Raw genomic sequence first — 21,196 nt, 5'->3', positions numbered from 1 at the left:
ACTCTGAAGAACCAGCTTTGCTTTATAAAAAAGAAAAAAAAAAAGTCATCTGAGAAGAGTCCTAGACTTGACCTTATTTATTTCATCATTTTCTGTCAATGCTTACTAACGCCACCTCTATTACCAAATTAGGCAATGAAAAGAACACGAGGAGAAGAAAATTATGAAGCATACAGACCACGCCCTTGAGAAACAGAGAACAGAATAAGTAAAATGAAGTAGAAAACTCAGAAACTGTATAATCAAGTACATTAAAAAGAGCTGCCTTTGTCCTATAAGATGATTCCAGTTAACTGAGCAACAAGGCCTTTGGTTTTATGGGATGGGATTTAAGCCAAACCAACTCAATTCTCCCTGACCACCAAGGAGATAGGGTTTCAGACCTCGTCTGGGAAGAAAGGAGGAAATGACTGGTATAGAGAGCAAAGCCATGACCTTGCTTTAACCAGCCGGGCAACAGATCTATGCAAAAAGGGTGCAGCTGTACCAGGTGCAGAAACAGAACTGCGTCAGCCCCACCCAGCTCATTTGATCATAGCCACACACTCAAGCTAACTCAAGGTCATGGCTCTCCTCGAAAGTATAGGCAGGCCTCCCCTTCCTTTGCAACAAGGTTCTGCACTATATATTTGGGTGCAAATGTAGGAGTAGGGATGCCCCTTGCAGATTTGTAGGTCCTTACTCCCTCCTCCCTAGCTACCATACATTCCAATAGCATTTTGTACTTTCCCCCTCTCCAAAATTCACACTTAAGGTCCACTTTTTTTTTTTTAAGATTTTATTTATTTATTTGACACAGAGAAACACAGCAAGAGAGGGAACACAGCGGGGGGAGTGGGAGAGGAAGAAACAGGCTTCCCGCCGAGCAGAGAGCCCGATGTGGGCTGGGATCCTCTGGGATCCTCACCTGAGCCAAAGGGGGATGCTTTGGCGTCAACTGAGCCACCCAGATGCCCTAAGGTCCACTTTTAAAGAGGATATATACTCACTTTGAGCATATACAGACACACAATGAGATATATATACAGAAATATAAAAGAAAGTCAGAAGAACCTTAAGTCTATCATCCAGGGATAACCACAAATAAGATTCTGGTGATTCTGGAAAGATCATTCCAGGCTGTCAAAGCATGGGTGTGTACAAAGCCCAGAGTAGAAAGACATACTTTCTATACCAAGGCGTCCCATCAGATACATGGCTTTTCTATAGTATGCTATTTTCACCCAAAACTGTATTATGGATACCCTCCCACTCAATAAATACAAAGATGAGTAAGACCATGATTCCACTATACAAGCATACTGGTGGCTAAGCGCTCCTGGTATCAGTGGATGCTCATACTCCATCTCACGTTGCACAATTACAAACTCTGTGTCTAATAACCCTCTTCACAGATCTCTGAAAGGAATCACTAGAAGTGAAACTACTGGGTCAAAGGGTATACATGTTTTACACTGTAATACAGGCTGATCAACTGCCCAGCAGACAAGGTCACCAATTTACAGTATCACCCATGTATGAGGGGGCTTGCTTTCCTACCCAATGTCAATATTGGGTTTTAATGACCTTTCTTTTAATCTCTATCCACATAATAGATTAAAACAAAGACCTCGTTTCTATTTGCATTACTTAGATTCTTCCTGAAGCTAACTAAACGTCTTTTCATATATTTAGTGGTCCACTATTTTCCTTTACCTTTCCTTTGATGTTTATCATCATTCTTTTTGTCATAGTTCTTTCCGTATGGCAAATATCAACCCTTTCCATAGCTTTTCCAGCTTGCCACTTGTCTTTCCACCTTGCTTCCTATGGATTTGTTGCCAAGAGGTAACTTTAAATTTTTAGGTGGTCACTTACTAAAGAATATTTTTTCCTATGATCCTGGCTTTCAGGTCAGGGTTCAAATACCCCAAAATCATAGATGCCATTAATTTTCTTCCTATGCTGCTAATGGAATTTAAGAAAAAAGGATGATCTCTTTAATTAGTGATTATAATGATATGTGTTATTACACAGGATGGCTTCAAGGTAGAACTGAAGTGTCAGGGGACAGTTAAGACCCTGAATGGAATGAACTCATATACCTTTAATAATACCAGAGTTCCTAAAAACAAAATAAAAGAAGTACAGATTAAAGTATAGACAATATAAATTAGGTGAGAGCAGTAAGATTGAAGCAGAAAAAGAAGGTTAAAGATCAAAGCTCAAACTGATGAAGAGACATCAAAAGCCATACCATCTGTCCTGGGAATTCTCAATAAATGCTCTGGAGAAAGAATGGAAATAAGAGCAACATAGGAGGCCGTTATCCCAGCTGTCTCCCCTCCTCCGCCAGGTCTCTAAGCCCTCATCTTAAACTAGCCTCCAACAAGCGAGCTTGATTTGGGGCCACAAAGCTAAATTCAGATCTCCCCTCCGGTTTACCCTGAAACTCTTCAAGCCACCCCGATTCTCCCTAACGAGAGTACACCTACCCTCCTGACAGCGTGAGGATGTGTCTTGTCTCCCTAACAGTGCCTGAGTTCTAAAAACATCACTGCCACCCCGGGAGGGTTTCATAAATATTTCCCCCCACCCTTAAAATAGTGTGGATGGCAGCATAAAAACAGACAATAGTTATTATTGTCTCTTGCTTCAGTGCAAGGATATTCTGATAAGACCTTTAATTCAGCACAAATTAACCAGGCAGCAGTTTGCTACCTGGGCTTGTGACCATAGAGTTTGGGAGCTACTGGACATCTGACCCGGCTTAAGCAGGTATTAAGAAAGTTCTCGAGCTCTTTTAAGACTGCCTTCTACCTACCCTGAAGGCTGGACAACTCCAGTGGGGGTGGGGGGGGGAGGGGGTATGTATACAAGGCAAACCGTATTTTCCACCTAGAAATCACTCTTTCTGCCCAAAGCTGAAGATACATTTGGTACCTGCTAGTAGTCCCAACCGACACTTAAATAAGTGCCTGTATTTAGGACACAACGTAAAGCCACAACATTTAAGTGTTCAAGAGCTGACCCCAAACCGGATCTGCAAGCAACCTGGTGCCCAGAAATTTAACCAGCAGGTGAAAGCCCCAGTGTCAAGCCCAACTTCATGGATTGCTGCCGCACACTGAGGCAGCAGGAATCCAAATTACCTGTCCAGAACAATCTGCTGTTCTCCTTGGGGTTGGCCCTGATAATTCAAAAACCTAGGTTTGCCTCTCAGCAGATGAGTAACTAGGTGAGTTCAGGCAAGTCACTTCAACGGCTGGGCCCCAGGTCTCTGCCAATCGACATCAGCATGTCGTCAGTATCAAGTGAGCAGCTACGCCAAACTACAGCTGTGCTATTACAAAATGCTATACTCTTACCTTGACCCTTCGAGGCCTTCCTCAAATCCACACAGAAGGTGCTCTGTAACACCAATAAACACTTCTCTAGGCCCTTCATGATCCTCCGTAGCACTTTGTCATTTAGCAAATGAAGGCTGTATGTTTAAAATCATGCTTACATCAGGATTCCTGAGTGGCTCAGTCGGTTAAGCGTCTGCCTTCTGCTCAGGTCATGATCCCAGAGTCCTGGGATAGAGCCCTATATCAGGCTCCCTGCTCAATGGGAAGAGTCTGCTTCTCCCTCTGTCTGCTGCTCCCCCTGCTTGTGCTCACATGCACTCTCAATCTGACAAATAAATAAAATCTTTAAAAATAAATAAATAAAATCACGTTTCCATAAAACTTCCGTACAGTTTCCTAACAGCTTCTGGCATTAAAGTCTTCTCCACGCAGGATGGGAAGCATGAGAGCAAGACTGCCACGCAGACATAGCTTCTCACCAGACCTGCTCCACTCACACACACTGACCGCACGGTACACATTCAACACACTCTCAAAGGAATGTTTCACTGAACCAAGACGGAATCCCCACACACCCTAAACTCAATGATCAAGGTGCAACCAGATAAACTCTGAACAGTGTCTGAATAAGACTGTTTACGGGAAGAAATCATGTCTTGGGAGGTATGAGATTCATGTACGTGTATATTTTAACTGAGTTCAGTATGTTCAAATACCTCCAAGGCCAGCAAGGAACCAAATCCTGGTGTAATGTGCATGGCTCTTAAACGGAACACATATTCTTCCAGGCATCTGAACTTAAACTTTTAGGATTTTAGGATTCCTAAGAGCTCAGCTCTTCACATTTTCATACTCCTTACACCTTGCCTAACTACTGGACTGAAGAGCCCACTCCCCAGCGTCCGCACACTTGGCCACGACACACAGAGTAATATACAAGGAGTCCTGTCTGAAGCCCCAAACAAGGCAAGACTGCTCTGGAGTGATTGCCCGTGGGTCTCAGAGTAACCCAGTGGCACCCTGCCCAAAGTCAGCGTAGGGAGGGGAAACTCCACCACCATTAAATTGCAAATTGATGGATCATAAAAAATGCTGCTTGTGCTGAGGGCTGGCAAACTGATCTTTTGGTTTCTTTGACTCAAGCGGGAAGCCAAGAGAAAAACACAGTGGAGTGTTGGGAAGAAGTGTCTGGCCACAGATAAACGGGCAAGAGCATGAAAAACAAAGCAAACAAGAAAAGGAAGTAAATAATCTCTAAAGCCCTTCTGACTAGAAGTTTCTGGGTCTGGGAAATGACAGCCTGAAATACAGGAAGAAAAAAAAAACACATGTTCAACCTCGCCGACAACCAAATAAAACGCAGATTTTGTTGTATGTAAGGAGGGTCATTCCGCACCAGTTATTTTATTAAAACAAAATTAAGAAAAAAAATTAATAAAATCTAACAATGATGAGCCCTGTGGGAAGTTGGAACAATCATACATTACTGATGACAGAGTAAATTGGTACAGTCGCCTTGGAAAGAACTGGGCAATGTGTTTCAAGAGCATGAAATTATTCAAACCCTTTGGTAAGGCTTCCCACAGCTAAGAATGTATCCCAAGAAAATAGTCAGATGAAAAGCATTCCATGCATGAAGCTGTTCATGGCAGCACTTGTTTCAAAGCAAGAGAAAGGGCCAGGTAAAGATAGAACAGCAGCTCCACACATCACAACCATCTGCAGAGTTATTGCAAAACTTAAATAACATTTGCCCTCCTGATAAATCCGTTGCCTAAAAAGGCTAGGAGAATGGTTAAATACACTACATCAACCCAAAGGCATGGCCAGGAACCATTAAGGGCATTTTTTATGGATAATGATGCTTAAATGGCCAATATATTTACTAGATGAAGCAGGAGGGGAGGAACAAAGATGTGGGGTCAGTGTGCCTACTTTGTTTTAAATATATGTAAGTGGCCAAGCGCTGTAATTTGATACCCAAAAATAAAAACAGTGATTATGCTGGGGTGGCAGGGTTATCAGTAACTTTTTTTTCCCCCCTCCAGTGACCTTGGGAACACCGTCCATGACTGACTGTTTAAATTTGTGACAACACAGGGAAGGGAGAGGAGAGCAGTCAGGCCCACAAGACCCGTGATTGACGGCGCTGAGTCACAACAATTCTGGCAGAGCCGGAAACCCTTTGGGTGCTCAGCCCTCTTACAATCCTCTTATCACACGTGGAGAAACCAATGCCGAAAGGAAATGATTTGTCCAGGGTCATAAGGCAAGATTAGAAGCCACTTCCTCTACCTGCTCCTTTCTCTAGGAAGTGGAAGCGGGAAATGGGCACAAGCTCAAAGCCAGAAACAAAGCTGATGAACTCAGCCTTGTCTGCAGAGCAATACAGCCCAAACGGGACCATAGCAGCACAGAGTCAAGAGCATGTCATCCATCCCTCAGCCAACAGCAGGACCCCAAGAAGTGGCCCCCGTCTGTCAGTGACATGCAAGATAGAATAGTTTTACAAGGGACTTCGGTTATATATTGCACACAAATAGAGAGTAGACACCCAAATAACCGCACTTTTATCCTCTCCTTCACAGGCAGACAGAATTAGTGCGTCGGCCCTAACATCAGACAATCTAGTACCCCAGGAAATCGAAATCCACAAATACATCTCTAGATCCTAAAGATGACAGTGGATATACCTAAGAAAAATCCAGGATGTTTGAATAAAAACTGCATACCTAAAATGATATATACAAAGCACTGTAAATAATCTCCCAAGAGTCTCCCCTGCCCTTCAGAGGAGAGGAAAAGTTCCCTGACTCCAGACTTTTTTCAGAAGGCCGGCTTTTTACCAGCCTGTCTCCCATGATGGTGCCTTGCTCTGCCAGCACATTCACGAAAAGGTAGTTTTATCTTAAATTCTAATGCATAAGACTAGCTTTCTTTTTAAACTATAATTATGTCGATAAAGGACTAACCACTTTTTGGGGAAATCCAAATGAAAAGGGCTTGGCGTCTCTCTGAGGTTTTAATGGTTTAATGAGGTTGTCAGTGGTTTTCAAACTTAAGGGTGCAGCAGGATCACATGAAAGCCTTGTTAAAACACAGGTGGCTGGGCCCCACTCCAGAGTTTCAGAGTCAAGAGGTCTGCAGCCCATGCTCCTGCATTTCCAACAAGTTCCCAGGTAATCTGCAGCTCTTGAATTGGGGAACCCACTTTGACAACCACAGGCTCTGCCAAGACAAAAGCCGCATCCACTGCTTAGCACACACACCAGTTCCTCTTACGCCTAATCCATCAGCACAGGTGCCCAGTTGAGAAGGAGCTGAAAGATGAGCAAAACCTGAGTGGGGCAAGAAACAAGCCGGCAGGGAGGTCAGACCTGCCAGACCTGCCCCTCCTCCAGAGCCTGGCCATGGCACCCTTCTCGGCCCGTTTTTTTAATAAAACAAGACCATGGCAGGTACACAATCCAGGAGCACAGGAACACATTTGCCTACTGTGGGAAACCTCAAACAATATTCATTTAAATGATTCCGTCCCTGGCAATGTAGTTTCGCCCCTTCTTAAACCCTATGATTAAAACAAAACAAAGAATACCAGATGACAGAAACCCTTTAGTGGCTCAATTAATCAGAACAGAAGTCACCAATTACTGGCAGATAATAACTTTTATGTCCTACCTCCCCCTCATTTGGCAGCTCCTACCGTGTTCTAAACCTGAGCCCTTTCCAACTGGCCGCATACTCCATCCTTTCTCTGCTCATCTTTCACACTCTAGGCTTCCCTGAAAACAGGGAGGGGTTAAAAGGAAGAAGGGGAGAAAGAAAAAAAAAACAAAAACAACAACAACAACAAAACCCTGCTGAAGGCAGCAGGGGCGGAGATAGCAACACTAATTGCTCCCATTCTCTAGCTCCTCACGAGGCAGATTGCAGGGGCCTGCATCTCCGGAGAAAGCTCTCCTGTATCTTCGAGGCAGCTCTCAGCAGAGGAACTCAAGTGCCCTTAATTGTTTATGTTCTTAATGCAGAGCCTCTTGATGCATTCATTTTTAATAGCAGGCTTGAGTGTGGGGCCCATCAAAGAATGACAAAGCAACTCTATTCATTGGTTCCCGGTCCTGCAATGATGGTCTTTTGATTTATTTGCAAATGACAAGCTTGGCAGGCCCCACTAGAGGGCTGCCCTCATTTTTTTTTTTTTTTTTAAGAATTCAGTTGCATTTTCCAAGATGAAGTTGAGTCTGCAATGCTGTGTATTTGTGTAAAAATTTCCCCCTTCAGTTCTTTCTAATTAATGACTTAAATGTTTTGACCCAACTGTTGCCAAGCAGAGCATTTGGGCTTTAATTTGTCATTTTGGTAAAGATGCATCCTTGACAAAAGCATCGCAGCTGTTTCAGGGCCCAAATAGCACGTTTCCATTATTCAGAAACCCTTGTTATGGAGTTGAGCAAGTGCTGTTCACAGGAAATCCTACCGACTTGTCCCAGGATGGAAAAAGACAGCTTTTGGTAGCCTTAAAGGAAAATGCGCTGCTGCGCCACAGAAGGTTTTCAAGACATACTCTGCGGGGTGAATCACAGAACACAACCATGAAGTCACCACCTATTGTTCTCGGAATGGCAAGAGAACAAGCCTCCTCTGGAACACACCCAGAGCAAGCCTACACCTTTCACCCTCTTCACAGGTCTTAGTCATTAGGGAGCTCATGAGAAATTAGATAATATCATACAATAGCAGGATTAGTGGGAGGAAAAGCAGACTACATCATCCTGGCACAAAGGCTAAAATTACAATCACGAAAATAAAATATGCCCATGTAAAGACAAAGACTGCACGGGAATATGCAAAAATCCAGTCACCTCTGAAAACCGGGTTGATGAGACTGTTCCTTTTCAAAATGTGTAATCTTATTTTCCTCTCAATAAAATTTATAACATTTCCTTTTCACTGTAGCTACCTTTTTGGCCTGTGTAACCGGTCTTCAGTTAGTACTGACTTCTAACCGTCTACAATCACTATCTCTACATTTTCCCATCGTGACAAAGCCAACAACCAGTGCACACTACTTATAAAACACCAGTTATCATTAGCTTTAACATTAACCATTGCCTCGTTCCCCGCATTTTGTTTAGAGATCACTGGATAAACAGTTGGGTGTGAGTATTTCCCTAACAGGAGCCAGGGGTTCCCTTAGTTTATTTTACTTTATTATCTTATTTTATTTCATTTCATTTTTGAGAGCGAGCAAGAGCACGTGCACACGAGGGGGTGGGGGGAGGAGGAGAGGGAGAGAGATCTTAAGCAGGCTCCATGCCCAGTGCGGAGCCTGATGCAGGGATGGCTCTGACAGCCCTGAGATCATGACCTGAGCCAAAATCAAGAGTTGGACGCTTACCCGACTGAGCCACCCAGGCGCCCCAAGATTTCCCTAATTTTAAGAGCATGCTGCAGCTGAATCACCCACACACATGCATGACAGCTGCGACTCTTCTTCCAAAGCAATTTCTTTTTTTTTTTTTTTTTAAGATTTTACTTATTTATTTGACAGAAAGAGATCACAAGTAGGCAGAGAGGCAGGCGGGGGACGGGGGAGCAGCTCCCCACTGAGCAGAGAGCCCGATGTGGGGCTCGATCCCAGAACCCCGGGATCATGACCTGAGCTGAAGGCAGAGGCTCAACCCACTGAGCCACCTAGGCACCCCCCAAAACAACTTCTTAAGCAGAGCAGCTACTCTACCGGGAGGCCTATGCCATCAGTGCCGGGCAGAGTGGCGGCAGAAAGGCCACTGCGAGTCAGATACACATTTGTGATGGTGAGAGCTCAAGGCAAAGCCTTCAGAGCCCCAAACTCAGTCTCAATAAGAAGACCCACTCTTCCCCTCATTCCCCATCCCCCACTGCCCCTGGGCTTTAATGTTCCCAAGCTGAGCTACTAGAGAGGTGGTCCTTTGGGAAGGAAGACAAGGTTCCCCGCCTTCCCAGTTGGAACCTGGGATTCTCTTTTCAATCCACATCTTGTGCCAAAAAGCCCACCAAGGTCCAGAATGCAGCAAGCATGGGGCATCACAGGCTGGGAGCCACCAGGGTAGAAGAAGAGCTTGTGCACAATGAAATCAACAGTCAAGAAAAAAAAAATTATTGTTTTGAAAGCATCTCAGATCAGGATGAAAATGAAATGTGGGATGCTGGCAAAAATTTTCAACGCATACTCCTTTTGCAAAAGCTTTTAAATATTTAGAAGACGGTAAGTACAAGGATTCTCGATGACAGACTTCACTGGTGTATTAAAGATTCACAGAGTATTTACTCAGCTATGCAGGCGGAGGCAAATGGGAATCTCATTTTAAATACAAATTAAATTACTTAAAAAAAAACCAAACCAAACCAAAACAAAACAAAAAAACCCTGATCACTGCATCACAATACAATCCACAGAGAAATTGAAGCAACAGAAAAATACCAATTCTTCAAGATAATAATCAAGCTACTTTTAGGGGAAAAAGGGAAAAAAAAAGTGTGCTGCATGAGGCAATTTATTCAGGGTTACATGGATTGGCCAAAAATATATATAATTAAAAGCATGTCAAAGAAAAGACCGGAGTCCCCTTCTACCCAGTCACGCCAACTTATAATCTGAAAGTAATCCAGCGTTTCAAGGTTACTGTGCAGTCCAAGCTAGACTGGGGAAACATTACGTAGAAGTGGGAACAGCCAGGGCCATGACTGTGAGAATGAATTATATACAAGCCATGGGCCCCCAGAAGTTACTGCTCCTGTAACTCACCAGTTCTTTGACAAGTGGACAAATCAATTTATGTGTTCCTGTGTGTTTTTAGAAAGCATCCCAGATACCCTTTCATTAATTATGTGGGTTTGGGACATGTCAATTCTCGTTTCCCAGAGCAGCAGACCAAACTGAACCCCGTATTCTGTTACACTGGTTCCCACCGGGCTGGGCTGGCTCAATAATGTTGAGCTCCTTCTGGAAGAACAGAATAGACTTCCTGCCATTTGGACTGTGAAACACAGTAATCCACCAGGGAATAAAGGTCAATGTTGCACTTTTGGTCATTACTGAATCATTTGAGATGATCTGTGGTGAGGATGAGAGGAAAATCGAAGGCTGCGAGAACGCTGCAAATGGCCTGACCTCAGACCAATTTTCATCTCCATCTGTCTAACAGACATGTGGATAAAAGGCCCTTCCCTCCCACCTTCTGGGCCACTCGGCTGTTTCCAAATCCATGGCACAAGCCAGGAACCAGTTAAACAATACATTAATAAGGGGAAATAACCTTCTAAGCCCCAGCCCGATGCTTACTCAGGTTTTAGGCCATCGGCTAAAGTCTGGAACACAATTTTTCCAGTCTGCAAGCAGTGCTGCAAAGTAGAAATTCTAAGGAATACAGAGAAATCATCTGCAGTGCAGGGGCATGTGCCAAAATCTCCTTGTTTGTACATGCAAATATATGCATACTTACACCTCCGCCCCCCCCCCCCCCAAAGACAGCCACACGATCTCTATTACATCTGCTAGCACACACACAAAGGGAAGCAGCAGCAGTTCCAGAAACTGGAAAAATCTTTTTTTTTCCAAGTGTCCAATTAATGCTGCTTAATCATTATTAAGGCATTTCAATCCTTAAATACAAAATATTCCTGGGAACCCAGAGCCTAATGATCATTTAAGCCATGGATTTAATGTTAACGTCCTGACTTTATACTAATACTCCACTTCACTGGTTTGGCGGAGTGACTTTTTTAAGGTAACACTGCACCATATATAAGTTTAGGCCCCCACAGTATATCAATGTCAAACAACATCGTGTCAAGCTAAGATTCAATTCAGGTAAGTGCCACTGCCAAATTTTCTTGTTCCCAGACGGGCTTTAAGATTATTTTATTGCTTAAAATTTAATTTGTTCCAACTCGTGTCTCCATGACAACGTTGGCTAACCCTGCAAATCATTTGGGTAATTGGATATCTTATCTTTCTATTGCTCTCAAATCGAATGATTCTGCTAGAATTGTAACAGCCAATCAAATTTACAGTCCTCCTGAGTAATAGACTTGGAAAAGTAGCCACATTCATCTCCTCTTTACAGCCATATTAACCAGTATGCGACAAACAGTAGAATCTGGTCTTCAAACTATACTCCAAATTATAAATGGTGTCAATACCAATATTCTCACAGTGCAAAGTCTACTCAAAAGCTCCTTCCCTTTTATACTGTTTTAATTTGAGAAGCAACAATTGGTACTCATTCCATACAAAGCCTGAGCAATTTCAGTACTTTGAGGGAAACTGACAAGAGTGCTCATCAGAAAAAAGAAAACAGGGTGCATCTGGCTCAGCGGGTTAAGTCTCTGCCTCTGGCTCAGGTCTTAATCCCAGGGTCCGGAAGTTGAGCCCCACATCAGGCTCCCTGCTCAGCGGGGAGCCTGCTTCCCCCTCTCTCTCTGCCTGCCTCTCTACCTACTTGTGATCTCTGTTAAATAAATAAATAAAATCTTTGGGGGGGGGGGAATCAGCTTGGGGGAGAGGGGGGATTTGACCTTGCGATAAAATAATGATCAAGTCATGGCTACATAATAGTATCCTAGCACACAGACATTTACCTGTCCGGGTTCTTTAGGTGGGAAAGCCATATTTGATGCACTCATCAAGAAATAAGAATGAATACAGATTCAACAACTACCTCAAAAATTTCTGTACCCTGAGAGTAAGTCACGTCACAAAATATGACACCTCTTTGTACTTCATTAAATGTAGGAAAATCACAACATCAAGTGTAAGTCAATTATGGAATACTGACTTCTTATGAGATGCAAAAGTCAGCAATATCCATCCTGAGTTAGTGGTGTGCTTCTGGCCTTTGGTCAGCTGAAAAGTACAGAAGTTGGATACATTTCCGTGGTCCAAGTCCAATCTTCTCAGTAGCTATGCACGGATACTGGCTCGGCGGGCGGGAGCTCACAGCCCAGGCACTGCTGAAGAGCCAGCGGCTCACAAATGGAAAAGGCTCCAGAACCCTGGCCAAATGGCAGGCTGCGTGGGTTGTCAAGAACCTCGTGCTTCCCCAGCAGACACTTGGGACTTAAGATCGCTTCTCAAGCTCAGCACAAGGAGACAGTAACGTGGGGCTGCTCTGCACACAGATGTCAGCAGGCTGCCAAGACTTGAAGCAAGTGTGAGAGCAGGTACTGGCACAACTTGTCTGAACACAATTTGAGCTGTGCCCTCCTCCATCCCAAATGCTTACGACGACATCCAAAAAGTTTCTACAGCACCTACAGCATCGTGCATGATGGGAAGAGCCAAACACCTTAACTTCTAGTGTGTCTAATCCCAATGCCTCTGCTTTTCTACCCTGTGCATTTTTTTTAAAGATTTTTTATTTATTATTTGCGAGACAGAAAGTGAGAGAGAGCACAAAGCAAGGGCAGAGGCAGCAGGTGAGGGAGAAGCAGACTCCCCACTAAGCAGGGAGCCTGATGCAGGGTTTGATCCCAGGTCTATGACCTGAGCTAAAAGCAGACGCCCAACTGACTGAGCCACCCAGGCGACCTCCCATATACATTTTTTTTTTCCTGCTCCCCCAGACATAAGCACATAAGCAGCAGCTGGATGGTGACCCTCCAAAAAGATCTCAAGCCCATGGAGGACATGGAGAACGTAACACAAGTATCTACTCAAACTTCTACACAGCATTTTATAGGTTTCCACGGCTACAAGGAAAATGGTCTGTCTGTATTCCTCACTGAGGCTGGAGACTTCTTCCTTCTCTCACCAAGCAACAACTTCACCTGTAATTCTCACCTCGCTTTTTTTCCAGGATGATAAAACCTCTTTTTCGATTAAGAATTGGATTTTCCACATTAAAATAAAATAAAAAAATAAAAATGCACCTCTCATCCTTTCATTCTGGCAAAACTCACTTCCACAAAATGAATCAAATCCTCTTTGTTGCTCCTCTATCCCCTTAAATGAAAGAACTCAACGTAACTGTTTTCACTGGTAGTCCTATTAACTAGTTACGGCTGTTGCCTTCCAAGGGCACATTTTGCTGTCTGGCCTAAAGAAGGCATTTTAATTCCTCTAGATTCCTTGGACAACAGGAGGCTCCCAATAGGCGATTAAAAAAAAAAAGACAAGAAAAGAAAGTTTCCTTTTGAGCCTAAAGATAAATGCTTCAGATCTTAGAAGGAAACAAATAAAAACCTTTGTATTTGAGGGAAATAATGAGAAGTGAATAATGCAGATGTAGGGAGGAAGGAAGCTGCTGGGCTTGGAAAAACAAGATGGGAGCCTGGCCTAGAATTCCAGCAGCCATCTCATCTGCTGGATACAGTCTTGTATGGATGCAGCAGGAGAGTCTTAAAGGGACCAATAATATATTTGGATAATCGATTTCCAGAACAAGTATCCTTCCCTCGGGGTGCCCAAGCGCCAGGCAGCAATGTAACCGCGCTAGAGTGAAAAGCTCACTTACTCCTGATAACTGCCCTATATGGAGCAGGTGCTGTTGCCATCCCCTAACCTACTAACCTACTAGGTGAGGAATAATTAATATCCACACAAAAGGAGGCTGGAAGGATTTACAGACAGCTCCTAGGGCACATGGGCACTCAGTGGACAGGAGCTGACTGCTTACTCTGATGTCCCCAATCAGCTTACTCTACAATAATCAGCCCAAGGAGCTGACTTTTGAAATCCGAAGAGCTGAGGGAGACAACGGGGAAACCAGGCAAGAGAGCTGGCACCTGTAGCTGCAGGCCGCTCGCAGACCGGAGGAGGGTACCCTTCCTCTGCCCCAGCGGCCCACCCTTTATTCTCTCCATTCCAGACCAAGATGCAGATCAATGTTAAGACCTCCTTCCCTAAACCGAACACGACCTTTTTATTTTCACTCACTAATCCATAGAAGCCTTTCAAATGGCACAAATAAAGGCGGCTGCATTTTGTTCTCTAAATCAATTTTCTCCCCAGCCATCAACTAGATGTTCCTGCACAGAGAAAGAACAGCCCTTCCCTTCTAATTCAAAAATCCATACTGCCATTGCCCTTGCAAACTGCTAAACAAGCAGTATCGGCAAGTCACTTGTGTTCTGTAATATATTTACTGCAAATCCCAACGGCTCGCCTCCTAATGCAGTTTTCTATTGTGTCTGTGCGTGTCAATACACTGGCTGGTCACCTTACTTGTAAGAGGCTCTGACCGGTTGTTTGCTCAAGGCATCAAGAGGGCGCCTAGGAGAGACAAAGGCTGTTGCTCCTGGAGGGCTCAGCCTTGGAGAGCCTCCTCCTCACGCTGGGGCCCTCAAAGAGGTTTTGTCTTCTGGTACTTCACATCCCTGTACCACCCACCGCCTGCAAGGCCAACTTAAACTCTCCAACAGGACAGTTTCCATACGTCCAAAGTTCTAAATCAGAGTCCTTTGGCACAACTTTTTCCTTGTTTCCTAACAACAACATTAAAACTGTTCCCTGCTCAGAGAATATGCTGGTGGCATCTTAAAGGTACACACTGTGAAGGACCAAAAAGTAGGAAAGCGTGGTTGGGGGCAGGTGGAGGGGAGCCTGCTCTTCTGTTAAGTGCAAATCTCTGCTTTAAGGTACAGCTGAAAAAGCAGGCCCCCTAACACCATGTAATACAACCATGCCAAAACACAAAGGGCAATGTCTAGGAGGAACGTGCTGTAAAATGCTGTAAACACCTGTTGAGATGGAATCTTAAAATGTACCTGGAGAAAAGCCCTCCTTCGCGTGTCAGTCTAAAATGGGGTTGGGAGCTAACAAAAGGCCTGGCCCAAGTTTCCCAGAATTATTTTCTCACTTCTTTATTAGGGGGAGGGGAGCAAAAGCTCTATGTTAAAATATGTGACAGGCAGATCCTGCGATCGCACAGGTGAGAACAGCATGGGTGTTCACTTTTTAGAAAGTTTTTTTTTTTTTTTTTAAAGATTTTATTTATTTACTTGACAGACAGAAATCACAAGTAGGCAAATAGGCAGGCGGGGAGGGGGTGGGGGGGGGAAGGAGCAGGCTCCCTGCTGATGCGGGGCTTGAACCCAGGACCCTGGGATCATGACCAGAGCCGAAGGCAGAGGCTTTAAACCACTGAGCCACCCAGGCACCCCGGGTGTTCATTTTTATTTCCTTCTCTTTTTCCATGTATTTGAAATTCTTCCTAGTAATATGTTTGGTGGGGCAAAGGAACTGTGTAAAGACTAAAAGTAAATAATCTAGGGGTATGATCATGATTATTAAGAAATTTGGCAACTCAGTCAAGTTAAGTATCTTTATACTTAATGCATGACGAGATGACTTATCTACAACTCCATTTCAGGGCTGTGGTGGTCCTGAGGAGACCAGCAGCAGCCCCAGGGCCGGTGATGCATGCACACACTGTTTGCACAGAAACCCAGACCTCAGCAACACACTACTTCTGTCTTCATTCTCTCTTCAGTAGAAACCGGAATATGGAACTATAATTAAACTCCCCATAAAGAAGCCTCCATGGATATTCTGACTATAAGTCATCTGTCCAAAAGAAAAACTGAGCAAAAGTGGTTCTACAAGAACTGAAGTCCTATTAAAACATCTAGTGAAGGGGGGCGCCTGGGTGGCTCAGTGGTTTAAGCCGCTGCCTTCGGCTCAGGTCATGATCTCAGGGTCCTGGGATCGAGTCCCATGTCTGGCTCTCTGCTCTGAAGGGAGCCTGCTTCCCTCTCACTCTCTCTGCCTGCCTCTCTGCCTACTTGTGATCTCTCTCTGTCAAATAAATAAATAAAATCTTAAAGAAAAAAAAAAAAAAAACATCTAGTGAAGGAGCGCCTGGGTGGCTGGGTGGGTTAAAACCTCTGCCTTCGGGTCAGGTCATGGTCCCAGGGTCCTGGGATCGAGCCCCACATTGGGCTCCCCTCAGCAGGGAGCCTGCTTCCTCCTCTCTCTCTGCCTGCCTCTCTACCTACTTGTGATCCCTGTCTGTCAAATAAATACAATCTTTAAAACAAAACAAACATCTAGTGAAATCAAGCAGATTTCATTCTTAATTTCAGCATCAGAATCCAGCCTGGTACTCTCAGCTCAAGTTTCTAATCTGATTCCACGGGTTTACTGAAGGATCTTACGATGTCCCCAAATGGCCAAAATTGTTGGGCAAAGATATCCTGGTATCTAAAAATGCGTGGGATTTTTTTGCCCAGCAACTTCCTGATTTTCATATGGGTTCAAGATCCAAAATGAGTACAACTACCACTCTCTTAAGAAGCATATTAAACACTACCTACTCTGTCCAACCCATTGGGAAGGATACAGAGTTAAGTCTCAAATGCAAGCTTTGAGCAGACTGCAGCCTAGCCAGAGGAACACAAGATACACGTGAAAAAACATTATTACAGAAATTGGAGCAAAACTCAGTGATGTGATAGGCTCCCACTGGAGAGGTCATGGAAGGTCTTAAAGTAAAACGGGGCTGTCGTTATTTGAACTGGACCTTGAAGGATACTGAGGAAGGCCATGTGAACTGGACAAAAACACCTGGGCTTTTAATAAAGAAAACAGAAAAATGCACAACATATTTTAGGCAGGAAGAAGAGACTCATTGGCTGGTGTGAGGGAAGAAGACAAAGGTGACTAAGTAAGACCAGAAGGGACAGTAATCAGGCGCGAACACACAACGCTGTGAGTGATACGCACAGCGGCCACCACTGGAGCAGGAAGTCAAAATCAGGAAGAATAGACACACCAGCATGCCCAAAGACCCAAATCCCAAAAGGGGTTTTATATTCACCACTATAAAAGACGCTCCCATTCTGGGGCTGGAGTTCCAAGCGTTTGGATGTAGGCTGCTGGTCTTTGGAATGCGCGTACCCAGCAGCTGCACAGGACATGCCAGTAGGGTGTGTGGAGGAGGTGAGAAATTTTATTTAACCCCTCTACTTACAATTTCTATTTATTACAAATGGATACAATGTTAGTACATAATACTTTTATAACTAATAAATTTGTATGCAAACAAGTCTGGTGATATACTTTCTTTTCAAGATTTTATTTATTTGACAGAGAGAGAGAGATCACAAGTAGGCAGAGAGGCAGGCTGGAGGGCGGGGAGCAGGCTCCCTGCTGAGCAGAAACCACCACCCCCACCATGCAGACTTGATCCCAGGACCCTGAGATCATGACCTGAACTGAAGGTAGAGGCTTAACCCACTGAGCCACACAGGTGCCCCCGGTGATAAATTTTCAAGCTTTTCAGACACATATCACAAAATACCATGGGCAGACTAATAATTTAGTTAAATCAATAAGAGCACCAATAACATCAAAACCAGCATGTCTTCAAGAGTTCCACAAACGGCGTCATTTGGACATGCAAGTTCAAACACACTTATAGTCTCAAAAACTGATTCCACTTCGTCAAGTAAATAAGGAAAATCTAGTAAGTACACACCAGGACAGTACAAACAACTATACACACACCTCTACCTCTTTGGTGTATGCAGGGACACACATACCACACTTAACAGGGAGGGATACACACACCACACTTAACTCTTCTCTATCTGGCAGATGAAAAAATAAATTCAATGGATGGAATCCTCAGAGTCTATTTTTTCCTCCCAGTCTTCTCCTTATACCCCAAATGACCGTCACCCTACCCTTTTCTGGCTAATATTTATGTTCAAAGAATCACTAAGCAGCAAATAAAACTTCTAGATAAACAAAAGATTTGTTTGTTATGCCCACTGTGACAACGTGCGGGGAAGGGCCTGAACACTGGGCTCACAGTTGCTTTCAAGTTGCTTTGAAGCAGGCAAACAGAATTAAACTTAGTAATTATTAAAAACTGAAATGTGAAATAATGAAATATGGGTTTGTACAAAATCACAGTTACTCGATAAAACTTGTGTCAACATTTCTCGAAGTTTCATGAAATGCATGGCAAATAGGTGGTCTCTAAATGATTCAGTAAACATTACAATTTTGTAAACAATTTTAGAAACCATTTTCTGCTAAAGCCAAATGAATAACAACACACAAATACCTTAATTTGTTAAAATTTCATTGTCAATTTTTTTTTCATTTTTCAAATCAAACCATGCCTCAGAAAAAAATTAGAAAATCTCGCCCACACCTGAGCGCCCACACCTAAACCTACACACGCTCTAACTTAAAACACAAAACCACAGGGCGCCTGGGTGGCTCAGTGGGTTAAAGCCTCTGCTTTCGGCTCAGGTCATGGTTCCAGGGTCCTGGGATCGAGCCCCACATTGGGCTCTCTGCTAGGCAGGGGGTGTGCTTCCCTCTCTTTCTGCCTGCCTCTCTGCCTGCTTGTGATCTCTGTCAGATAAATAAATAAATTCTTTAAAAAAAAAAACAAACAAAAAAACCCTACAAACCCACAGTCACAGAACAATCCTGTGACACATTTCTTATTACAAAACTCACCAATCACATTGGGGAAGACTGTTCTCAGTCTGTAAATGCCTACTCTTGTCAAATAAGCCTATCTATAAAAATAACTGCCTAAAATTTAATTAGAAACCATTATACCAAATATTCCACATCTAAGGTACTAGTTCTGACATCTCAGTTTTTGAAAATCTGAAGTTTTAAGAGTAAGCAATAGGGATGGGGGGGCTCTAGGGACAATCAAGCCAATTGAAGCCTATCAGAAGCCCAGTTCCTTAGTTTCCTCCAATGTAATCCACTCCTAAAGACCACAAACATTTAATAATAAAAGCGCAAACACTCAGATCTATGGAAACCTAAAATGGCTCCATGAGCCAATAACTGAATATATTGTTAATTTAACTACCACACAAGATAATTTATTTAAATATTGGCTAAAGGAACAGATTTGTTTTGTGTTTCTTAATAAACACTATTTGGAAAAACAGCTTAAACTCTCTGGCCAAAGACTACTCAAAGGACACAGGCAGGCACTGGTTTTTGAACACTGGTGGGGGTGCAGTCAAGAGGGACAATTCTCCTCTCCTGAGAGGAACCATGTTGAGAACTTACCTAGTCTAACCCCTCATTTTACAAGGGTGGAAACTGATGCCCAGGCAACTAGTCAGTGACTCACCCAGTCACTAATCAAAGTCCCCTAAATAAGGGACCTCAATGAACTATATTTTACACCAAGGTCCATCCTAAAGATCACATATTTTGTGCCTCATAGAGCTTTTTGGCATTAGTTTAGAATTAAAAAAAATTTTTTTTATCTTAAGGACTATGTTTTTTGACCCCTACCTTAAATTCTGTACCCAAGGCAAGGCATCCCTGACCTCACCTAAGTCTCGGCTCTGAATAGAAACCATGACTGAGTCAACTGCTGAAGGGGTCGGGTAGGGTGACAGAAAGTAGGGAGGAATCGTCCGTCCTGCTGGCTGATAAAAAAAAAAAAAGGCTAATCTTGAGCCTCAAAATCTGTGTTCTCAATACACAGGGAGCTTTATCTCTTCACTGAAGCTCATGAAGGGCAGGCCTGGCTAATGAAGTCAAGTTGGGGACCACTCCAATCTTGATGACAGCTAGTCCCTTTGTATTACAAGGTAATTAACACCTGATGGAGCTTAACTCTAAGTGAAAGTACTCCAGCTACGTCTTTTCCCATTCTGAGACTTGGGCTTGGGGGCAAAAAAAAAAAAAAAAAAAGTCAAAGTGAGAAACTGTAGACAGAAAACACGTGGTTAAAAAGCAGGAAGAAAGGTAAGACTTGCAGACAAATAGTAAGAGTCACATCTAAAGGATTAACCTGCAGGTGAACCCCTAACAGTTCTACCTAAGCACTTTAAAAACACTACCAGAGGACAATTTATTTTTTAAGGGAAACTTTAAAGCACACATCAAAACTGTGAAAGCGGTTTCACTCCAAAATTTACGTGGTCTGAGACACCGTGCTGGCTGAAACATCACATGGGCCTTGGTTATGTTAAGCTCTCATCTGTTTCTCTTTCCCCTTTCCTTCCCCACCTTACGACCAGCACTGCAGAATATGTCTTTCCTTCCACAGCTAGTCCTTTCATTTATTTTTAAATTCTTGGCCGCCCTGGAGAGCCCCGAGTGCTCACTCTGCCCGCTCTTCAGAAGAATAGAGGCACAGAGAGACAAAGTGACTGATCACACTCACTGTGCCCTGGGCCTCAACTAGGAGTCCTGACAACAGTTCCCAATTTTCTTTTGTTCTTAGACATATTTTAACCTTGTAGATAGTAGTGCTTGGTTGGCTACGACTTTCTACCTACCCATAGCTGTGACCTCCACAGGCCAATCAGTACTGCCAATTTTCACGAATTCTTAGAACATGCATCTAGCCCTGACATGACTGTGTATCATGAAGTTGTCAGCACAAAGAGAGGGAGCAGGAGAGACATTCAGCCAGGCCAAGTGGTACCACACACAGGCCCAAAGGTGATTCTACCACTGGCCTCATCCTGGCAGGGGGCTGGGTAAAGTAAAGCAGCACTGAATTCTAGGGACCAGGTGACCCTAACTCAAGCTTCAGCAGAAACTTGGCCTTGACAAATCCCGGACTCTGAACACATGCCCACAGTCACAGGCAGAGCAAAACACCTACCCTATCTAAGTGTTAAGCGTTGTACAAATTCATGCCACAAAAGACAACTTAAGTCATGGCTTCATCAGCATCCTGAGGAGATACACAAGTGGAATAAATAAGGCTTCTGTACCTATTTACAGTGCATCTCGTTCCAAAAATATCAAATGAGGTCATACCACACCACATGACAGAAAACAAAACCTGAAAGATCACACTGCCAAACACACCAGGCACAGCCCTCACGTTCACCTGCTGTTTTGTAACGCACCCTAATGTTCCGGTGGCATCAGAACT

General features: G+C 43.7%; 1 protein-coding gene across 2 annotated transcripts in view; it reads right to left on the bottom strand.

Moving 5' to 3' along the window:
- Nucleotides 1-21,196, bottom strand: part of LOC123952753 (transducin-like enhancer protein 1) — an 86,978-nt gene that overhangs the window by 59,880 nt on the left and 5,902 nt on the right. The gene's annotated exons all lie outside the window — the stretch shown is intronic.

Source organism: Meles meles, chromosome 11 (assembly GCF_922984935.1).
Source record: "Meles meles chromosome 11, mMelMel3.1 paternal haplotype, whole genome shotgun sequence".
Classification (NCBI taxonomy): Eukaryota; Metazoa; Chordata; class Mammalia; order Carnivora; family Mustelidae; genus Meles; species Meles meles.
This window is presented reverse-complemented; position numbering and strand designations above follow the sequence as displayed.